This window comes from Rattus norvegicus, chromosome 8 (assembly GCF_036323735.1).
Source record: "Rattus norvegicus strain BN/NHsdMcwi chromosome 8, GRCr8, whole genome shotgun sequence".
Taxonomy (NCBI): domain Eukaryota; kingdom Metazoa; phylum Chordata; class Mammalia; order Rodentia; family Muridae; genus Rattus; species Rattus norvegicus.
This window is the reverse complement of record NC_086026.1, coordinates 96,969,387-96,989,748: the sequence shown is the minus strand read 5'-3', so window position 1 is coordinate 96,989,748 and position 20,362 is coordinate 96,969,387. Positions and strand designations below refer to the sequence as shown.

The 20,362-nt window shown below is 44.7% G+C and overlaps 1 protein-coding gene across 6 annotated transcripts in view; it reads right to left on the bottom strand.

Moving 5' to 3' along the window:
* Positions 1 to 20,362, bottom strand: part of Mrap2 (melanocortin 2 receptor accessory protein 2) — a 56,343-nt gene that overhangs the window by 34,833 nt on the left and 1,148 nt on the right. The window contains exons 1-2 of one of the 6 annotated variants that reach the window (XM_063265792.1): positions 1,598 to 1,730; positions 1,297 to 1,441 (exon numbers count right to left, since the gene is read on the bottom strand). The exons of 1 other annotated variant lie outside the window; for it this stretch is intronic. The gene's annotated coding sequence lies outside the window, so the exon portion shown is untranslated. Of the gene's footprint in view, positions 1 to 1,296; positions 1,442 to 1,597; positions 1,739 to 20,362 lie in introns of those variants that run through there. 4 more of the 6 variants (XM_006243487.5, XM_006243488.5, XM_017595743.3 and 1 more) reach the window with 4 other exon arrangements.

Genomic DNA, 20,362 nt, shown 5'->3' with positions numbered 1-20,362 from the left:
TGAACAACATGGAAATACACGCACAGGAATGCACATGCACACAGAGTGCGCGCACAAGCTGATAGTGACCCTGGCTCTCCTCAGTAGTGATGTTTTCTCTTCTATTGAGATCCATGTTTTCAAAATGCTGGTTGCTATCTACTAGGCTAGCACCATTACCCTAATGACTCATCACTCACATTTGTACAAACGCAGAGATAGCAAGCCCTCATCCACAGCCCAGTTAGCCATAAATTCCCTGTGGGAATGCTTTCCCGGGTAGTCCTGAGCTGTCTTTTAAAAGCATTTGTTCTGGGAGGCGATGTTTCCATCCTTAGAAAAGTCTCCTCCCTCACACCTGTGCAGAGGTGCCTTTAAAACGCTTTCACTCTTCCAGAGGCTGGTTACTCAGTCTTCACACTGCCCCTTTCGGACTTCAAGACCTCTCCAAGCAGTTTGGACTGGCCTCTGCCTTCCTGAAGGAGCTAGTTATCCTCCCACCCCCACTCCGTCAGGTCAGTATCACCGCCCTGCTGTAAACATCCGAGCCGGTCTGATGGGATGGATCCTCGCATCCCAGGCCATTCTCTTGTACCTGTTTTTGCTGCTGTGCTCCACGCCTGGAATCACAGCATTAGTTTCCAGAGCTCTCTCCGCCCCCACTGTTAGCTTACGGAGTCGGGTTAAAAAAATGTATTTAGCTGTCTTATTTTTTTTTCACCTGTGTGCTGGAAATACTGCTACTTACTTGGGGGAGGGGACAGTTCGTAAGGATTAATTTATGTGTGGCAGTTCCTCTCTCTCTCTCTCTCTCTCTCTCTCTCTCTCTCTCTCTCTCTCTCTCTCTCTCTCCCTCCCTCTTCCCTGGATCGCCAGGGACACCTTCTTCCAAGCTTCTTTTGCTCTCAAAACATTCCCGATTGCTTCATCGTTGCCAGATTAAATCGAGTTACAATATCCGGGGCTCCATGTCATCTAAAGCGTGTGGAAACCGAAGCATCAGAACAGTTTTCTGTCGCACTTGCTCTCGGAAGGCCTTCCCCGGTTCAGTATACAGAACGGGGCAGAGAAGAACGCAGGAGGGACTTGTAACTGCAGTCTCACCCGTAAGGTGACCCACCATCCGCTGGCTCCCCAATCTAAACAAACCTGTCAACGCAGGTTAGTCCTGAGAAACAGACTCACTGCAGGGGGCACGCATCCTGGGGCTGGGGGACCACGCCCTTGGTCTGGAGGTGCAGGTTCCCCAGCCCCTGAGGCTCTGTGGAGGCGCTGCAGAGACCAGCAGACCCTGGTGGCGGCGGGAAAGTTTCTCACCTGCAGCAGAGGGTGTGGCTGGGTCGTGGCGCCCTATGCCCCCTGGATGCTCAGCTCAGCCCGAGAAGCTATATCCAGGATTTGCTGACTCCTCAGGCCGGAAGGGCTGACTTCAGCAGCAAGGCAGGCTTCGAACTTGGGGGCCCTTCAAAAGGCCAGTAAGCTGCTCTGGGTACCGTCTGAACCCCAGTAACTCTTTCCCACCCTTCTTATCTTCACCCACTCCAATCCCAACACAGGTGCAGACTGAAAAACACCCGAACCCCAGGCTACCCCCAGACCCCGTCCTGCCCCGGGTTACCGCAGGCTTTACACGGTCCAGCTCCTCCGGTGCGCGAGCCTCACCGCTGCTGTGCCGCCACCGCCAGTGGACTGAACTGTGCAAGTAGCTCCCTGCGCCGCGGTGCGGTGGAGATGCGCGCTTGCGACCTAGCGGCGGAGGAGGCGGTGCTGGGCACAGAGGCTGTGGCTGAGCTCCTGAGATGCCTCCCCAACCTCTGGGATCCACAGGAGGAGCCACCCTCCACACACAACCCACACCTCCCTGGGTCGTGGAAAGAAAAGATGTCCGAGGATACTTTACCCTCTCCGACTCTGGGTGTCTTAGGGCCAGCTTTGGGTACAAGCTCTCATGAGATGATCAAGATGAATTGGGGCCACATGAACAGAGAGGTGCACTGAACGTGCAGGTGCAGATGCCAAGGGGCATCAAACACCTTCCAGATTGATCCGGAAGAGTTAGCAATGGGCCGGGAGCAGGCTTAAGTTAACAGTCATGACTCTCTTCTGTGTCTGCTTGTTCCTCCAATTTGTATGCCAAACACCAGCTTTCGAAAACTTATATCTGGGGTTGGGGATTTAGCTCAGCAAGCGCAAGGCCCTGGGTTCGGTCCCCAGCCCCGAAAAATAAAAAGAAAGAAAGAGATAGACACTAAACATTACCAATAAATACAACTAGGGCTATATGAGTAAGGTGTGGGCAATGATACAAAAGGAAAATAGGGTGGGGGTGGGGGGTGTTAAGAGCCAGCCTAACTGTGTAACAAGGAGGTGAGAGAACAACCAGGCTTGTGTTGGGAAAAGAACACTGCCTTAGAGCCAGGCTCTAAGATGTCCCTTAGCATATACTTTTCTTGTGTGTGTGTATGTGTGTGTGTGTGTGTGTGTGTGTGTGTGTGTGTGTGTGTGTACATGCATGCGACATGAGAAGGGTCCATGGCCATAAAACCAGATACACTGAAATTAATAGAAGAGAAAATGGGGAAGAACCTCGAACACATGGGCTCTGGGGCAAATTTCCTGAACAGAACACCAATGGCTTATGCTCTAAGATCCAGAATCAACAAATGGGATCTCATAAAACTGCAAAGGTTCTGTAAGGCAAAGGACACTGTCATTAGGACAAAATGCCAACCAACAGATTGGGAAAAGATCTTTACCAATCCTACATCTGATAGAGGGCTTATATCCAAAATATACAAAGAACTCAAGAAGTTAGACTCCAGAGAATCAAATAACCCTATTAAAAAAATAGGATACAGTGTTAAACAAAGAATTCACAGCTGAGGAATGCCGAATGGCCAATAAGCACCTAAAAAATGTTCAACATCCTTAGTCATCAGGGAAATGCAAATCAAAACAACCCTGAGATTCCACCTCATACCAGTGAGAATGGCTAAGATAAAAAACTCAGGTGACAGCAAATGCTGGTGAGGATGTGGAGAAATAGGAACACTCCTCCATTGTTGGTGGGATTGCAAGCTGGTACAACCACTCTGGAAATCAGTCTGGCCGTCCCTCAGAAAATTAAACACAGTCCTACCAAAGGACCCAGCTATACCATTCCTGAGCATATACCCAAAAGATGCTCCAACATATAAAAAGGACACACGCTCCCCTATGCTCATAGCAGCCTTATTTATAATAGCCAGAAACTGGAAAGAATCAGGATGTCCTTCAACAGAGGAATGGATACAGAAAATTTACATTTATGCAATGGAGTACTACTCAGCTATTAAAAACAATGACTTCATGAAATTCATAGGCAAATGAATGGAACTAAAAAATATCATCCTGGGCTGGAGAGATGGCTCAGAGGTTAAGAGCACTGACTGTTCTTCCAGAGGTTCTGAGTTCAATTCCCAGCAACCACATGGTGGCTCACAACCATCTTAATAGGATCCAATGCTCTCTTCTGATGTGTCTGAAGATAGTAACAGTGTACTCATACATAAAAATAAATAAATAAATCTTTAAAAAAATATCATCCTGAGTGAGGTAACCCAATTATAAAACACACACACACACACACACACACAGTATGTACTCACTGTTAAGTGGATATTAGCCCAAAAGCTCAAAATCCCCAAATACAATCCACAGACCACATGAAACTCAAGAAGAAGGAAGACCAAAGTGCAGATGCTTCAGTCCTTCTTAAAAGGGGGAACAAAAATATTCATAGGAGGAGATATGGAGACAAAGTTCATGGTGGCAGGAGCCTGATATAGCTGTCTCCTGAGAGGCTCTGCCAGAGCATGACAAATACAGAGGTGGATGCTCACAGCCAACCATTGAACTGAGAATGGGCTCCCCAATGGAGAAGTTAAAGAAAGAACTGAAGGAGCTGAAAGGGTTTGCAACCCCATAAGAACAACAGTACCAACCAACCAGAGCTCCCAGGGACTAAACCACCATCCCAAGAGAACATAGGGATGGACCTATGGCTCCATCCACATATGTAGCAGAGACTGGCCTTGTCAGGCATCAGTGGGGAGGAGAGGCCCTTGGTCCTGCCAAGACTCAACACCCCAATGTAGGGGAATGTCAGTGCAGGGAGGCAGGAAGGGGTGGGTGGTTGGGTGAGGGAACACCCTCATAGAAGCAGGGGAGGGGGGATGAGTTAGCAGGTTCCTGGAGGGGAAACTGGGAAAGGGGATAACATCTGAAATGTGAATTTAAAAAAATCTAATAAAAGAAAAAAGAAAAATGGAAAAAAGAAGAAAATACACTGTCATAAAGTAGAATAAAAAGAAAAAATAACTTAGACCTGGCAGCAATGGCAGAATACCTTTAATCCCAGCACTCTGAGTTCGAGGACAATCTGGTCCACAGAAAGCGTTCCAGGATAGCTACACAAAGAAACCCAACAGGGAAAGGGGGAGGGAGGCAGGGAGCACTGCATGGGAAGGTGCTGCCAGAAAAGGATTCCTGGAAATGATATCTGGGAAAGCTGACTCAGAGATCTTTTTAAAAACTAGCCTCACTGTTTATGCAGCATCTCTGTGTGTTCTCCGGCCCCCTTGGGAGGCAGCTTGATTCTAAATGATACATTTTAACATCCGTAGTGAGAGTGGTCCATGGTTCCCAAGACTGAACATTGACTCATTCCCTTTGCAGAATTCTGTTTCTGGGGATGTGACCCGTCACCCAAGCAATGACACCTCCACTACTGTCAGAGCCTGGTGACACTGCACAGAGGAGTGTCATGACACAACTGCCACTGCTGAGTGCCAGCTACTGAACAGGCCAGTACCCACCTTAACTGTGGAGAGCAGTGGGTCTTTCCTGAGTTAGAGGGCCAGAGTGCACAAGATGGATAGTCCAAGAACATTGTGCTAACCACTAGTTTCAGAAGCCAAAACCGCAGCCTTCCAGAAAGCAACATCAGGAGGATAAGGAAGCACGGATGCTCCTCCTAGGTATCTCTAGCTGTCTGTCACTACTGGTCTATATCTGCTTCTTTCTCCCAGAGTCACTAGCTTTCTTCCTTTCCCTCTAAGTCCATCTCAAGCACCAGGTCTAGACAACCTTCCTCGCTGCTCTGCTTGGAACTCTTCTCCGGATCGGTAAGTACACACACAGGAGTGTGCATGTGAGTGTGCATGTCCCTGTGTGCTTGCAGTCTCATGTGTGCCACAGTGAGTGTGCAGAAGGGAGAGGACAGCCTCTGGCATCTGTTCTCACCTCCTCCCTTCTTTGAGACCGGTCTACAGGCCTGTGCTGTGCCCTCTCTTACTGAAGGAGTGGAGTTACAGACACATGCTCCTTGATCCAAACTCAGGTCCACAAGCTCACACGAGCACTTCATCCAGGGCCACTTCCCTAGCACTAGCAATGAACTCCCAACCTGAAAGCTGAAACCTCTCAAATAGCACCTCTCCGTTCAACTCTAGAGTTCAGCGTGCATACCCTGAGCCCTCCCAGAGACCTGCTCCAGGCCTTCTGTAGGAGATCATGTTCTGCATCCAGGGGGTATTTAATGGGTGTGCTTCTATTACAGGCAGCAGACTGATCTGCAAAGTTGCAGATCTACTGTCTTTTCCAATTCAAGGAAAGCTGGTGACAAGGCTAAGTTACATGTATCTTTGTCCATTCATAAAGTTGTCCTTTCCTAAATGGATGTTGCCCATTCATAAAGGTTGATAACAGTTTGTCTTTGACCTGAGTTCTGTTTGCCCCATTCTGAGATCAGAAAACTGAGGCTTGTGCCTCATTTCCCCCAAGGTCACAAACTCTACTCAGCAGCACAGCTGCTGGGATTCACACTCACAATGCAGAAATTATCTTCATCGGGAACTCATACTTCCTCTCCTCCAATCATTCATTCATTTGTTCCTTCTACAGATATTTGCAATTATTTGCCTCGGCTCTGTAACAGCTGCCAGGAAAATTGCAATGATTAGCTCACAGATCTTACCCTCAAAATCTAATAAAAGGGAAAGAGGAGCGAGGAAGTAATCAAAACCCAATATTCTGACCGTCACAAAAGAGGCTCGTGGAGAGAGAGAACCTACAGGAACTCTTTGTTTCACCCACAGTGTTTGGAAAGGGGAACTGACAGTAAGGATTCACCAGGAAGAAGGACTTACAAAAGCCTGATACACTGAAGGAAACTGCAGAAGCCTGTAGAGGAGCCTATGAAAACCACAGAGGCTGGATGAGTGGGAAGAACTTGGAGACTGGCTTTGATCACTGGGGATGACTTAGCGGTGGGTGGGAGATGGGGGTGAGGACAGGGGATGTGTGGTTGTTGACAGCAACAGCAGATGACCTGGTAAGGCCAATGGGCCCAGATCACAGAGGTCTAGGAAATACTTTCATAGAATACATCATCCTTGAATATGTGTGAAAAGTTGTCATCTCCACATGCCATCTCGGAGGAGAAGCACCAAGGCTTTAGTCAAATTTTCAAAAAGGCTTAGTGGCCCAGGGACAGAAGCTAGGGACATCAGGTTCCTTTCTTGAATCTTGATCTGTGCACCAAATGCTCATATCAGAATATGCAGGACACCTGGATTTTGGAAGGACACAGACTCAGCCCTGCCAGTGCCTCCATTAAGTGGTGTTATCATCCCTAAACAAGAATGGTGGGGCCCTCCAGCCCCTCACCAATACTTCCTAAGTGGGAATAGAATGTGCAGCTACAGGCCAAGAGTCAGGAAGCTGATAGACAAAAATATCTCATGAGGAGGGAGCAGGGAATAAGACCACAGTGTGCTGAGACAATGAGCCTTCGGTGTGTGAGTCTTCCACTGCTCCAATTGACTTCACTAACTGCTAAGTCGTGTAATCCCAGATTCATGCATCCTGATCCCCAATACTTGAGACTATTCTGAAATAGGACCTTTAAAGAGGTGAGTAAGGCCACGTGGTTAAGTCTTAATCCATATAACCTGTGTTCTCACGAGAAGAACAACTTAATTCACAGAGAAACAGTGGGTGGATATGAGCATAGGTGACAAGAATAGATTGACCATCCAAAGTGAAGAAGAGATATCTGCCACAGAGCTCTGTCTGTGGCCCTCTGAGGGAACTTCTAGTCTCTGTGAGGAGATAAATTTCTATTATTCAAGTTACCCAGACTGTGGTATTTTGTTATGGTCAGGCCCAGTAGACAAATGACATCAACTTAAAACTCAAAGATAATGTATTTGAGAAACTTAAGATGACAGTCAAATAGCTTTAAATCTCAAGGGGTTGCCCTGCGTGGGCATGTCATCATACCACATCTACCTTCACGTTGCTCATATGCCCCTAAAACCCATTGTGGGAATGTAGGAATGGAAATCTGAATACAACTTGAGATGCAGGAGTGAAGTGGAAATTCCTGGTTTCTTTGGAAGCTCATTTGTATCATGTGACATTTTTCTAGAAGTTATCTTGTAAGAGGATGTTTTGCTGAAGCAGACACATGAGAAGGCATGTGATGCTTTCCTGGAGTGGTCACTTGAGAGGGTGTGTGATGTTTTGAAAGAATATAAATATAACTCCCCAGACAGTGAGAGGACATTCTGGCATTGCTACGCCTTGCAACACTTTGTGGTCTTCACTGGTCTTTGCTGGTCTTCGCTTCATAGAGAGAAATGCACCAAAGAATTTCTCATGGTATTCTGGTTGATTCTCGCCACTTCTCTTGACTCGTTTAAATTTGATGGACCCTTGTGGTTTCTGCTAGATCTAGCCACTGCTACTGATTCGTGTTTGGTGTTTGCTATTGGACTGGAGTGCTGATGTCCCAACAATAAAGATTGGAACTGCTCCAAAGAACTACTTCTGAACAGGTTCCCAACCCCCTTTCCCAATTAATCTTCTTTTTTCTTCTACCTCTGGTCAGTGGGCTAGAAGGGAGGTTGAAGTGTTTAAGAACCCTAATTAAAGCAGGCTTTGAAAAATCTAAGCCTACACAGCAGTGGGACGATGGAGTAGTTGAAGCAAGGTATTAGTGAAGCTGGTCCCTGAACAGAAGTGGGAAGAAGTGCTGATGTCAGAGAGAGCAGCTAGGAAATAGGAGGTGAACAAGAAGGAGTAGAACGTATGGGGAGTTGAATAACAATGTCTAAGGACAAGAATCTACAACAGTGATCATGGCCATGAATCTTGTCAGAGTGGGCACATGATGGAAACTGGGGCCAGACTGTTGCTGGTAAGAAACTGGCCATATGATCACAGGGAGCCCTGACAAAGAAGCTGGAAAGAAAGAGGAGGTCAGGACCACAGGCCTAAGGAAAGTCATAGTGGAAGGAGGGCTGGTCATCAAAGCTAAGTCGTCTTACTGGAAAGACCAATGGCAGGTCTCCCAACAAAGACACTAAAGTCTTAGTGTTCGGGTACGGCCACAGTTGGAGCTCTTTGTGTCTGTTGGCTCATTAACTCAATCAGGTACCAGGAGCAATGGGTCGAGCCAACACAAAGAGTAAATTAATGAGATGCGAAGTATCGGGCCGTGATGTTCTTGCTTAGCCTTTACTCTTTGTTGTTGTTGTTTTGTTTTGTCTTGTTTTGTTTTGTTTTGTTTTTCTCTTCAGGTTAGAGAACGTTTTTAAAGATAGAGAGCATCTCTTTCCAAGAAAGAAGACACTTGAAGACAGAGTTGAGGGAGAAAATATTTGCTGAAATAAGATACTGGATAAAAGAGTAAGAAAACAAATCAAGAAAATACTGTGGGAAGAACTGAACATCCACTTACTCATCCAAAGCATCCTTATGTAGTGCCCTTCTGGAGATAAGGAAATTTTTCTCAGAGATGAGGCAGATATGAAAGAAAGCATCCAGCTTGTTCCCTTCCATTTGCTTAGGATGATACCACCTATTAAAAAGTTTTTCATGAAGAAATAAGAATGAAAACCAGCAATGAAGCCCATCAGGGATGTACCCAGGCATCCAAGTAAACAAGAACTGTTTGGAGACAGAATGAGCCTGGAGAAGACCCAGAGGCCTCACTGCAGAGGTAGAGAAGATAAGGAAGGCAAGTAGAGAGAAAATGGGATGAATGGGCTCCGGTCCCTGCTGCTGAGGGGAACAGCTCTCAGCTCTTAGGATGCCAGAAGCAGACATTCATTGCTGGCTGGAGACTCGAGGTGGCACGTTTTGTTTCCCTGTTGATTAGGACCTATGTCAGCCAGCACAGGAGGAAGCAGTAAACCAAGACCAGTCTCTGAGGATACACCACGAACACTTAATGTGTCTGGCCCTGGAAACCTGGCTACATTCCACTGTGTTCAACAGCAAGGCTAGAGCCAACGAAAGGAAGTAGTGAGACGGAAAAACGACTATGCCTCTCAGATCTCAGAATGCATAAAATGATACATATACTACTCCTACTTGGCTGTTTTCTTTTTCGTCTAGGATAATCTGTCATCTAGGTAAACCAAAGGCAGAAACACACTTCTGCATAAGGTGCTAGCAAAAGTTACCCAAGGGAATAAAGTAAAATCCTCAAGGACAGTTTCCTCCTGCTGTCTATGGAGTTTCAGAAGCCAAGCAAGAGGGTGAACATTCGAAAAGCCCAAGCTAGACTGTGAGACACACATGCTCGGTGCCCTCCTGTCAATCAGCCCCTCCCCCACTTCCTGCAGTAGTCCCCAGTTTTCCCAATCGAGTTTGCGGGTTACTGCTTAGTATAATATTTTTCTTATATTTTTTGTCCAAAATTGGGTTTAATTTGCTTAGCCTCGGTTTTCTGTGGGTCTTTTCAAATTAGCACAATCATTGCCAAGTCTGTATTCTTAGCTTTTACTTGTAAGCTGTTCCTTTTTATTCTATGGTTCACACAGCAGGACAAGATATAACCTAGCAGAATCTCACTCACAGTCCCTGTGAATCCCAGTGTTTCCTGTCCGATGCTTGAGCATTGACTCAAACTATCTGCTTTGTCTCTAGTCCTATTGTTCCTCCACTAGACATCCTCACAGACATCCACCCACGGACTGTGACACCAGGCAGACAAAACAGCTAACACTTTTCGATTCATGTGTGGCGTTCAGTCATGAGCTTTGGGAGCTTTGAAATGGCAAGTACAACACATTTAATGTATATACACACACATGTGTATACACACATATAAGTATCCACATAAATACACACACACACACACACACACACACACACATATATATATATATATTTTTTTTTTTTTTGGTTCTTTTTTTCGGAGCTGGGGACCGAACCCAGGGCCTTGCGCTTCCTAGGCAAGCGCTCTACCACTGAGCTAAATCCCCAGCCCCCACACATATATTTTAATACAGTGCAGTTTTACAATTGTCTTTGAAAAGAAGACGATAACATCCTGAACTGCTTCATGCTATGCTGGATAATGGCAAACAAATACTTATTTCCAAGAACTGGGATCATTGTCTCCCCCTATAAGCAAAGGAGAGACTAATGTTTACAAGCACAGAAACATGGAGAATGTGGGAAAAGCAGTCAGCTCTTCCCAGATGATCTCAAAGATGGTTCTTCACACTTCCGGCTCCACTAGAATCCATGTCTTTGTTCTGCGGAGCCAAATGTGAAGATGGATCACGGTGAGAAGACACATTGTCCCCCTATAGATATACATTATAGATATAGAGATAGATAGATATAGATAGATACATATGTGTGTAAATAGTGTATAAAATCTCAGAAATATTAAATAGAGACATCGAGATTGCTAACTACTTTAAAGATAGCAGCAACATGCAGTGGAAGAAAATGGCGTCTGTCCTTCACGCTACATCACCACCAATGACGGGCAGCATTCTACAAAGCTTAGGCAAGTGTGAGGCAAGGCCATGTCCACAGTGCCTAGACAGTGCAGCTGTGGTAGCCATAAATCAGACTATTGATTTTTTTTCATGTAATATTACTTTATTGTATTTTATTATTATATAATGTCTATAAACAACTTTATTTTTTTTTTGACAGAGTCATGCTATGCAGCTAAAGCTGGACTCAAACTGTCAGCTCTCCTGCCTCAGGGATTATAGGCGTGCAAGGCCAATGCCAGGCAAACAGACCCTTTTAGTAGTGCTAATATTTCACCGAGTGTGTTCCATGATTTACTTAACTCATTCTTGGAGGAGCTTTCGGTAGATGCCAGATTCTTCTACCATAAGCACTGCTGAAATGGCAGCTGTCTTGTGTAATGCCAGACATGACAAAATGCAAAGCGTTTGGCTGGAACTCCTGCACGTCCCCTGCACAAGCTAAGAAACCTGTTTGCTCTTCTGCCCCAACCCTGCCTACAGGGAGAAAATTTAGGCTAACGCATTATCTCTCTCAGTCTAGGCATTTCTGGCTATTCACTCACAAATGACAGCCCGGGGGGATTAACATTTTTACCTTATATGGGCAAAATTTAATGGTTGCCTAGCTCACCTGTCAACACCCGAGCCCCAAATCTCTAAATTCCCCTCCCCCTTACTTTAGACACGTGACTTCACTGCCCTCCACCTGTGAGATCGTGGACTCGCCCGGGAGCTGCCTCCCAGTAAACCTGCCTTTAGACTTTTGATTTGGTTTCAGTTGAGTCATCTCAGCAAAGAAACTGACAAAGTAGTTATCCTTCTGTCCCCTCTTGTTTATCTTACACCTGTCAGCATTTTCAGCCTGCAGCCAGCATGGCAGAAGCCAATACTAGTAAAAGTTTTTGTTCATTTAACAATGCTTTCCTATCTTATTAACCGGAAATATAGTTAGTGTCCTAAGTTTATGAATGAGAAATCACTCCATTCAGTCTAGACACAAGAAATCTGCAGGAGAATTGTTTGGTGGCTTTAGGTAGGAGGGTTCACATGAGTGAGAGAAACATTCTACTGGGTGGCCCAAACAGCACCTCCTCAGTGGCTATGATCTGGAACAAGCTGGATACACAAGCACAAGGTAAGGACAAAGTCAAGGGCATTAAAGTCACCATGCAAGGACAGACATCGTGCTTTTGCAGATTACTTTCAGCCCGGTGATGCTAGAAGAAACAGAGAGATGGAGATAATGTACATGGAGAAAGAGATGTTCTTTTGTAAAACAGCAAAGAATCGATTTGCAATCATTTTGGGTTGTTTAAAGTGAAAGCGCAATTCCTTCTGTTACCCTGTGTAGCCGTCATTCAGTAACTATATATCATATGTGTATCAAGATCCAGGCATCCCTTTAGATGACGGGGAACTAAGCAAAACAAACCAGATCCCCTTCTTTGTGGAGCCAACTAGCATCTGGCATGTTCTTCAGACATTCCAGGGTTTGCCTCATTTGATTCCATGATGACTGTGTGAGATGAGCAGGTTGTCCATGCTCTGGATGAAGAAGTGGAAACTTCATGAGATCGCACAAGGAGTGTGGTAGGGAAGAGAAAAACTTCTAGCTCCAGCCTGACTCCGGGCTTGACCAACAGCCCCTGCATGTGGGAGGTCATTATCCCGGTAGCCCAAACTCAGACTTACAGAGTGGGAAACAAGTCCTGTTTTTCCTAAAGATCACTACTTTTTAAAAATGTTGCAAATAACTTAAACCTCACACACCATGCTGGCTACATGCCTAATGCATTTTAATTACTAAGTCATGAGGTTCTTTTATCCTATTCATTCTTAAAAACATCGTGTCTGGTGCATAATGCATGTCTGATAATGGATGTTTTATGGGTTTGTTAATTGGTAAGATACTACTCTCATATTGTGTTTTTAAAGGATGCTATTCTCAAAAGTTCTGCACAACAGAAATGGGAAGCCATGGTCATTATTGTGCTACCAAAGGCTCAAGACAAGTTAGACGAGGACGTGTGTATTGGTTACAGAAATGTTAGGTAAATTGTGCAGATCTGATACCTTAGGAAAGCAAGGGTCTCGTTTCATCTTCTTTCCAAAACATTTGAGAAATTTGTTTTTGTTGTTTTTTTTCAATACATTTGTTTTTTCTGCTTAATTAAATTCTGTTCCTTAGTTTTGCCGTACCTCACAAGGCCTTCATAACAATCACCAGCTTGTGTTATGCCAATGAGTCATCTTACAACATTAAGGACATTGTCAGCACTTGGAAGTTAAGGACGGGAGATGTGATACATGGTTTTGTGATGGCTTTCTGGCACGTTTCTGTTCAAAGAGAGCAGATAATGAAAAGATGACAGCATACTGTCTTCAAGTGCTCATCGGTTGAGAAAGCCACATACTACTTGAAGCAGAAGGAGTATGTCTTCTCGTAAGACATGCTGGCTGTTTGGAGACCTCAGAGCCTTGTCTGAAGAGAAATCAAGCAAAACATGATGTGGCGGTTTGGATGAGATTGACCTTATGGGCTCCGATATCTGAATACTTGGTCCTTAGTTGGTGGAACGGTTTGGAAAGGATTAGGAGGTGTGGCCTTGTGGGAGGGAAGTATATCACTGGGGTTTCTATTTGAGGTTTCAAAAGACACCATTTTAGTGTCTCTTTCTCGGACTCATGAGCAGTTGTGTCTCAAGATGTGAGCTTTTAGCTATTACTCCACCATCATGTTTGCCTGCCTACTGCCATGTGCCCCACCATGATGGTTATGGACTTTAACCCTTGGAACAGTAAGTCCCAAATTAAACACTTCATTTCATAAGTCGCCTTGGTCATGACGTTTCATCACAGAAACAGAGATATAACTAAGACCAGGAAAACCTGCATTAATCTCTGTGTCACGATGCTAGTAACCGATCTCCAGCTGAAGGACAAATGGCATTACTGTTGGGAGATTGCCAGAAAGCTTGAGCTGTGCTCACCAGACTGCAGGAGTCTGGTGAGCACAGGGGTGAGCACTCAAGTGTAAACACCAGGCAGGGAGGTCCGTAAACTAAAGACAGGTTTCCCACTGATGTCCCATAAGTCCCATATCTGCCGTAAGTGTGGGAGGACTTAGAGCTTGGTTCTCAAAGATGAGGTAGTCTAGATAATTATTAGGAGGACAAAGGAATGAAACCTGTCTAGTGACATTCTACTTGAATTCCCTCAAATTCAACACAAAGCACTTCACTGCAAATGCTTCTCCCTGACTCTTCAAAGGACGCAAAGCTTGTTTCATTGGAGAACATCTGAGCAGGAGTGTCTCTGATAATAACAGGATGCAAGGCTCCAGGAAGCCCTAACCAAGCAGGACTTCCAGCCAGAAATCTGCCTTCTGGGTGGTGTGTGGGTCAGGAGCTCACTCCAGCTCTGACTTTCACCAACCTGACCACTTGGCTAATAGAGTCTATTTTTATCCTCAGACGCCAATCACTTTGTTTTTCTGCTCATTTCCTCTCATGTTACTTTAATTCCTTCCTAGTTCGACATCAGCAAGGTATCCTCTACTTTAGAAGAAGAAAAAAACAAAACAAAACAAAACAAAGTTCTCAAAATATATCCTTGTGACAAAAGGAAGGTCGGCCCCTACTGACCTCTTGTGTATTCTCCTGCACAACTCAAATGAGCCCATAAGAAGCATGGAGTCTGTTAATTCCAGAATCCAAATGTACACACGGATGCTGGGCCCACCAGGAACAGTCGTTTGTAGAACGGAGAAGAGGGAAGGAATGAGCCGCCATTTCCCTCCCTGGAGCAGGTGAAAACGTTACACTCATAAACCAAACGGAGCCATTTGTGCCTATGGGTAGCAATTAGATAGATGGAAAACCAGTCCCATCCCTCCAACCCCCAGCTTCAGAGGCCAACAAATGGTGGGCCACGCTGTTTAGAGAATAGATTCTTCAATTCCCAATGAATATTCCACCAATGCTATGATAAAATTAGCCATCCATGTAATCAACTGCAGGCTTCTTTTCGGATGTCTCACTGGTTGAGAGAAGGTTCTCGATCAGACAAATAAATCAGACTTCTGTAAATCCCAGGTGGAAGCAGTAGACTTCTGCATACCGCCTCCCCCAAAGTTATAAAATATAGCATATTTGTTTGCAACAAAACAAGAGGCCTTGGTGGCTGACACACATCATGGCATCTTTATTCTCCTTCCCCTGAAGACAGTTGCCTAGAGCTGATGCACCTTTATGTGGTATTTGCTACAAGGGCCTCACAAAGATCACCATTTGAAATTAGTCAGGTACTGTGGTTGACTTCATCTGCACTTTACAGGAAACTGAGCACAGAGAGTTGGGACTTGCCTAAAGTCATCCAACCTGATTCAACTCCAGCAGTCCCTGAGCACCGATTCACCCTGCCACCCTACCACCTTTCCCTCCTGTTTATGTATGTGCGGTGTACCTGTGTGTGAATGGGTGCTTGGATGTGTGCAGTCACGTGTGCGTACAAGTGTGCACGTGAGGACCCAGCACTAACGTTGGCAGTCTTCTTCAGCTACCCACCTTATTCATGGATGAAAGGGTTTTCAGTTGAATCTAGAGCTTGTTGATATAGCCCTGAGCTTGTCTTTGGCACCCCTTTCTCCACCTTCCCAGTGCTGGAACTGCAGGCCTGTCATCCGACACACCTGGCAATTACATTTGTTCTGGGGATCCAAATTCTGGTCCTCACATTTATATGTGCTTTAACCACTGAGCCATCTTCCTTACTCATAAGATATAAATGCATTCAATTCCTTCAGTGTTAAAAATGCTATTTCTGTAACAACAAAATATTCACATATTACATCCTCCATGTATTTTGAGGGGGACTCTGCAGGAGAAAATGGGCAGAGATATGTGCACAAGACAAGACAGTGGGGAGTATGTGGGCAACCGCTGCTTGGAGTCCACTATCCTGCACAGGCTTACAAAGTTCCCCCATCTCTGTCCTCCCTTCCTCGGCTTGGTCTGACTGGAGGCTCCCATCTGTTTCCTTGTTCTTTTCCCTATGCTTAAGTTCATGAATTCATGTTACCCACTGAGTACTGAATAATCTTCCTGAGATGGTTTGTTCATTAATCCATCTCATGAACTCCTACTGTGTGCCAGGCTTACACTGGCATGAAGACCACTGGAGCCTCTTCCTGTAAGTGAAAAATAGAACTAGAATATGATAAAGCGGGGAGTGGAAACCCTGAAGCTAATGTCAATCCCGAGTACCTTGGGCAGATCCGAGAAGAGGGATGCATCCCATATGTATTGAGCATCTATACTACGTGGTGGCAGCATTCGTCATAATGAACATCACTGTCCTTATGTCCCTGGCTTGCTTTATGTATATGTAAACTAGATAAGTTCAACATCCACCTCACCAAGCTATTACAGGAAAGCTGCCAACAAAAAGGTAATTACAGGTACAATTACAAATGACCTACTATTACATATTGTACTTCTAGGCTGGATGGCATGCCCTGGTTCAGCCGTACCTTTCACAGGAGTTCCTTATCCATTCTGACTATTCCCCATTTTAGGAGTTTATAAAGACACACAACACTGGACACTACGAAATTGAATTGTGATTTCCAGACAATTTCCAGGAGGGATTTGGTAGTTCTACAGACAATTTGTCGCAGAGGGACTTACCAGAGAGCCAGAGGCAGAAGTTAATTGAGCGCAAAGGGTGAAGAAAAGAGCCATTGGAACGCACATGCCACTCCTGGCTGGTCTATGTAAGTTAGCATTATCTTTCAGTGAGAAGAAGGCAGTAGCTTGTACTCGTGCCCAACCCAATAGTCTTTGAAGATTGCATTACTTAAGCTTACTGGAGCAGAGTGTTCTTCTTGGGGAGAAGGGGCTATCATTTATTTCTGTCACTTCATGAACCTCTATATACATAGCTGAGGAAGGTGGTCTCTTCCTCACCAGGATTAGTCAAACTAGACAGGTAGAGCTGCTAGGAGACATTTATACCTGTTTAATTAGACCTGAGTTCTGTGTGCTTAGCTTCACTCAGCAGCAAGGTAGTGCTTTGGAGAGAACCGATCTCAGCAAGAACATCTTTCCTTTTATGTTCAGCTCTGTGATTCTTTCAGAAGAACACCTTGGCTCCATGAAAAATGGTTGTTATGATAGCTCCAAGTATTTCTTAAAGTCTGCACTTCGTTTTCATATTCTCTAGATAAAACCATAATGCCCTTTATAAGACAACTCATACTGGATGTGTTCACCTGTGTATGCTATGTGTGCCAACTGGCATGCTGGGTGCCTTAAAGATCTATGCTGTGGAGGATCCTGGTATCCTACATAGAATAGAAAGACCATCTGACACAGCTACAAGCTAAGGAACACAGGGTCTGATTAAGTAAATGCTTAAGGGATGGAGTGATGGCTCAGTGGTTAAGAGCACTGACTGGTTTTCCAGAGGTTCTGAGTTCAATTCCCAGTCACCACATAGTGGCTCACAACCATCTGTAATGGGATCTGATGCCCTCTTCTGGTGTGTCCGATGATAGCTACAGTGTACTCATATACATAAAATAAATAGTAACTGAAAAAAAAAAAAAAGAAAAGAAAAGGCTTGAGGAGAAGCCTTCCCCGGGGAGGTTTTCAATTAAACAGAGCAGGGTGAGATGTTAGGTTTGCTGCTCATGTGCCAGAGCAATGGACGGAGGGACGATCTGAACAGAGTTCTGAAGTAATCACTGGGGAATTGCCAATTGTGCCAAGGGCAACATTCTGAGATGCTCTTGTGAGGAGAAATGAGCAAAACTGTTCAGATACAACCCGGGGCACAAGAGCCTTACACACTTTGTTTTGGTTTGGTTTTTAAAGCATTAGTCTTCTTGTTGATGAAATTAGCCAGTTTGCTTTCTAAATGGACCAACTTGTCCCCACTACCACACACCCACAAAAAAAATCAGCTGCTCATAACAGTATCTGGTTTAATGGGTTAGTAAAGAATGTTGTTCAGGAAAAAGAAAGACCCTGAAAGAAAAAAAAATGTTATCACTATAGGACCAGAAATTGTCTTTTTGTTTTGTTCTGTTTTGCTGATAAGCATAAGCTGAGGAAAATTTAGTTTCGACGTCTATTCTAATGGACAAAGGACGGCTTCCATTCAAAAGTGCAAGAAATCAGAAGTTTGGGTAAATATTTGAACCAATACTTTTTTCAACTCCAATAATCATCCAGGATAAAGGTTTCGAAAAGAAAAACATAAAACTATGTGCCTTTGTTACTTTTTCTGTTGCTGTGACAAAGGCTACTTTAGAGGGAAACAGTGTGTTTTGGTTCACAGTTCAAGAGTGCAGTCCATCGTGGCAGCAGGAGATTAAGGCAGTTAGCCTCATGGCATCTGCAGACAGGAAGAAGAGCAATGAATAGCTGTGTACAAGCCAGGGTCTCAGCCTAGCTGACCACAGTGGGCTAGTCTTCCTGCATCAAACAATGTAACCAAGATAACCCCTCACAAGCATACCCAGAGGCTTGGCTCCCAGGTGGTTCTAGAACTCATCAGTTGACTCTTGAGGTTAATCATCACACTGCAATGGATTATGTAGCCTTTAACTATGCATTTATGATCTAAAAGGCCTTATATTAATAGCTCATGGAGACTGTAGTTCTGTGGTCATCAGAGTTCCCTTGGGCAGATAACAGTGGCATTTTCCCATCCTACCAGAAATTTTAGTTTATGGGCATATGCAGGGATCTTTAAACTACTGCTTCTAAGCGCTAGGGCTCCACATGACCCATCAGAATGGAATACAAGGGCTCTCAGAACAGAAGAGGAGGCCAAAAATGCCATCAGGAGTTTTGATGCTGTGATTCAAAGGACTTGTATATCTTTTCAGAGAGCCACAAATATACGAAGAAGTAGAGACTCTCAGAGATGTTTCTACTGGGCAACAGAGGAAAACATTTTACAGCAATTATAGAAACTTGGAAACTGTGACTATCACAATGTTCTTGGCGGTGGCAATGTCTGCCTCTGTTATTGATCAGAATGACCCTGATTGTCCTGAGCCGCACAGTTTTATAATGTCAGGTCATACCAATTATTTCCTTCTAGCTGGTTGGTGATTTGACTTAACCTGATGAATAGCAAGTGACCCCCAAAAGTCTCAGAAAGATCAAAGACCACTATCTCATTCCAGATACCCCGAAATACCAGTTTCCTGCTCTGCACGTCTCAGAAGGAAGGACATGCAATGCAAGAATCACTTCTGGGGAGCTTTATTCTTTCGATTTTCTCTTTTGCCAGGGTAGATTCTAAAGATCCTACCACAGAAATCACCACGAATTGAACAAAACTCTGTTCCCGGTTCCCAATGATTACAAAAAAATCCCATGCTTTACTTCTGAAATAACATGAATTTGTATGTGTTCGATACTCCCACTCTAAGCTCAAGACTGGGATAATGTGAGCTGGGTGGAGAACAAAAATAGAAAAAAAGAAAAACTCATTAAAAATAAGCCAGAAGCGGGGTTGGGGATTTAGCTCAGTGGTAGAGTGCTTGCCTAGCAAGCGCAAGGCCCTGGGTTCGGTCCCCAGCTCCGAAAAAAAGAAAAAAAAAGCTAGAAACAGGTGTAAATTCTGTCTGCTTTATTGCTGTGAGGTCCCCTACCAGCTTTTGCACTTGTAAGAAGTAGTAGCACAGAGAGGACAGACAGACTTACCATGGGAACTCTAAGCATCTTCTCAACAAAACCAAACTCCTACCCAGAATGCCTTGCCAGGTCTACATTAGTTCCCATGCCTGCCAGTTATTCTGCATCTGTGTTTTTATATTAGTGTTCTAGGTAAAGGTTTAGGTAACGTGGAACTTAACTTATTAAATATAGAGAATTAGAGAAGATATGAACCATTCACAAAATGTAAAAAGTAGCCAAAGAATTCCCCAACTCTATTAGCCAGATTTTGCTTCCCTTTGACAAAATACAAAATTCCCTGGCAAAAACAACTTAAAAAGGGGAAAGGGCTGGTTCGGGCTCATGTTTTCAGAGGGCTCAGGCCAGCATCCCTGGCTCCACTAATCCCGATTCTATGCTGAGAAAGAGCACAGCGGAGAGGCAGGAGGCAGATGTCATTTATCTCATGGCAGACTGATGACTAGAAAGGGGCCAGGGACCAGAGAATACATATAATCTTAAAGTGCCCCCCCTCCTCCCAGTGACCTATTGTCTAATTGGTCAGCTCCCATTTTATAAACTTTCTACCACCTCCCAAAAGTGGGTGCCCAAACCCCAAAATGGCAGTCTGGACTCTTCTCAGGTTGGACTCTAGACAGGGTGAACTGAGGATGGCTGGCAGATAAACAAGAGACTAAAATCAGCATTGCTCAGAGACTTGTGAAGTAGGTCTCTCTCTCTCTCTCTCTCTCTCTCTCTCTCTCTCTCTCTCTCTCTCTCCTCTCTGCCTTCTGAGAGATAGCAACAGCAGTTGTGAATTTTCCAAAATAAACCTTTCCTTCCTAGACCCATGGTCTAGTTCAGTGGTTTCACTCAATCACTTGA